The sequence below is a fragment of the Microchirus variegatus genome, assembly GCF_963457635.1.
Source record: "Microchirus variegatus genome assembly, chromosome: 16".
In the NCBI taxonomy this organism is placed as follows: domain Eukaryota; kingdom Metazoa; phylum Chordata; class Actinopteri; order Pleuronectiformes; family Soleidae; genus Microchirus; species Microchirus variegatus.
The window spans coordinates 19,567,177-19,570,479 of NC_139817.1; positions in this window are offsets into that span (position 1 = coordinate 19,567,177).

Here is a 3,303-nt window from a genome sequence, read left to right on the forward strand (position 1 = left end):
TTCTAGTTTCTAATTAAATGTGTTAAATTGTTAGACATTACTTTAAAAACATATTTATTTACGTTTAAATCCTTTGAAACTGTAATGTATACTGTACATGCAATAAAAGTGATGTTTATTTGTGTGTAAAGGTTTTTCAACTGACCTGTTGAACCCTGCATCAAAGAGAAATAAGTGGTGATGAATGGCACCACAGAGGACACAATTTGAGGTTTAATTTGAAGAAACCGCTTGTAACGATTTCTTAAAAAGGTCCTAGAGTACCCTCTGGTGGCCAAAGCAGAGAACAGCACTCAAGAAGCCTTATGAAAAAAAGTCTTTCTGTGTGCAGATCCTGTGGAAACTTAACAATTGCGATTTAATTAGACCTGCAAAAGTGTGTTTCAGGTGAAAGCTGGTCTTATGCAATAGTGCATGTGTATCTGTCTTTTTGAAAAAAACTCTAATGTGCAATCGATTAGTTTGATTAAAAGTGGGTCCCCTTAAATGTGGTTGTGTACAAAAAATCTACAGAATTTGGATCCATGGTGGATTTAACCTTAATAGATGGATTGTAATTATTAAGAGTATTTGGGTTAAATTTGGAAATCCTTTTCTGAGTGTGTCCGTACGCCCCAAATATCCTCTAAATAGCGATAATAATAAATGGGTCTTTTCTCACACTGTCGGAGGGCTCCTGTCTCCCAATCTGCCATAAAAATGTTGGCATACGCGGGCACACATTTCTTGAGGAAAAGGAAAAAGACAGAAAAAGATAGGAAAAACAACAACAAATCAAAGGAAAAAGAAAATAAAGCAATGCAGGCAATTTCCAGTCTAAAAAAATAAATAGGATACAGAGCAAAGGCAATATGAGCAAGCATCAACCACTTACGGACTATTCATGTGAGCACTGTTGGTTAGACTTTAGCCATTGTTTGAGTCCTTTGTTAAAAGCTTTATTGTTGGGTTCCAGTTTTAGCTCAGTGGGTAGAGATTTCCAAAGTTTGGCCCCCTTTACAGAGAGAGCAGACTGACAGAAAGAGGTCCTGCATCTTGGGACGAGACAATCACCACAGGTGGAGGCTCGTGTGATCGACCTGTGAGAGCTCTGATGCCTAATGGCCACTTCAATGAACAGTCACATGGACAGACACGTGGTTGTTAAGACATTTAAAAAGAATCTTACAATACTAAGATTAATACAATTTTCAAAGGTGAGAAGGTTGTGTTTCCTTAAAATGTGGCAGTGATGCCGTTTCAGTGGTTTCTGATCCATGATTTTTATTAGAGACTGTAGGTTTCATAGTGGTTGAGGAAGCCTGTGACCATGGTGTGATGCAATATGATAAATGAGAAGGAATCATTACATGCATGTACAGTTTTGCCGCTTGGTGTGACAGGTTTCTTCTGATAAAACGAAAACAGTTTAAATTTAGTTTGACCTTATGACAGATGTACTTAACCTGACTGTCTATCAATCAATCAATCAATCAATCAATCTTTATTTGATATCAAAGGATTCTCATCAAATACTACCAAGTTATGTATGTCAATACCATATTATGGTTGACATACATAACCAACATCTCCTCTTTCCATCCATATCAAATATTATTTGATATGGATGGAAAGAGGAGATGTTGGTCTAAAACCTAAAAAAAAAAAGAAAAGGCAAAAATACAGATGTATACTATTTTTGTAGCTGTATACTTTCATGCGCACCATTTGGTGCTCTGGGTGTGTTAACGTAACTTTTTTAAAGGCGCATTTAAGGGCTCATTTCTACCTCAAAGAAAGTGAGCTAAATGTTCACAAATATCAGCTAGAAAAGTGTGACTGGATTTAGAGAGAGTCTATACCAAAGACTTGTGCTAAAAGAACTGGATATACGTCTCTTGACCAGCACCTGCTGTAAATGAGTGATTACAACATTCTTATTAATAATAATTATATGTTGTTGAAGAATAACACTCACAGTCAGCTGCTGTTCTTATGTCTTATTTCTACACTCACCATGGTATTATTAATATTTTGCAACAACAACCCCAACAAATGGATTCAAAAACATTAATTTTGGCTAATATAAAGCCCTGAGACCAGGTAAAATGCATCAAAAAATGTTACAAGGAAACATATTTTAAATTCCTTTCATACTGAATGTTTTTGTGGTTTGCAGAAACTTTCAATATGAAAGCATTTCATTCTGGCGATTGTGGTGTTTTTATCATGTGCTGAAAAAAAGCAGAAATCTGAAAGTAAGCTCATTTCACCTAAATAAGCAGGAAACAAAGGAAAGCACGAAGCCATCCAAAGAAATAGAACGTTTCCAGAAATATTTACTTGCAAGTATTATGTCATGCAATAGCAGAAAAAGCAGAAATCTGAAAATAAGCTAATCTAATAAGTACAAAAGACACAGCGATGCATTGCAGCAACATCTGCCACTCGTTGAGCCTGAGTTTTGAGTAATGAAAAAAAACACTAACTTCAAATTAACTTTATTTGTTTATTTACATGAGACTCTAAGACACTAAGACAATCCTAAAATAAAACAATTGTTTAGCAGTTACACAGTGAGGCAAAAATCCTAAGTGTACTCTTTCTTGACATGAACCCATACTGTTGCATGCATCTTCATGTTTTTTTCCTTAAACTAAGCTTCAAGTCGAGGTGCACACTCGAGCTGAGGTCCATGAAAATAATCACATAAAATTCTAATAAACAAAAAAGTGATTGTTTTCACTTTCATATGACTTGCAGTTGTTCTTAAAATCACCTAAAAGCACAGACAGTTCTGGTGAAACCTCTCACTCACTCCGCTTTTCATTCACATTTAAATTTGTGGAAACATTTGTTGTTGATCTGTCTCTTGTATTTGGTCTTTGTCTGGGGGTTTTGATTTTTTGGTACGTGCTATCTGCTATATCTGCATGTTTCAATAAAAAGATTGTGGGGAAAGAAAAAGTGAAAAACGGGTGTGAATTGACAGAAATTACAGCTTTAAAATAACCCCTGTCTTAATTAAAAAAAAAAATAATAATAATACAAACAAATTGCATATTTGCATTTATATTAATATGGAAACAGGTGTTTGGACGGGGAAGGTGCTTGTGCAACCAGCTGCAAGTCAGTATTTTCTTGTTACTGGGACAAGTGTCATGTTTGCACACCAGTCAGACATATTGATAAAAAAAAAACAAGAACTGCAGGGAAAACACATAACCAGTAAAAACATTGTTTATCATTATTATTATTATCATTATTTTTATTAATAATGATAATAATAATAATCAGTTGTAATAGAAGGCAGCTTAACAGCCT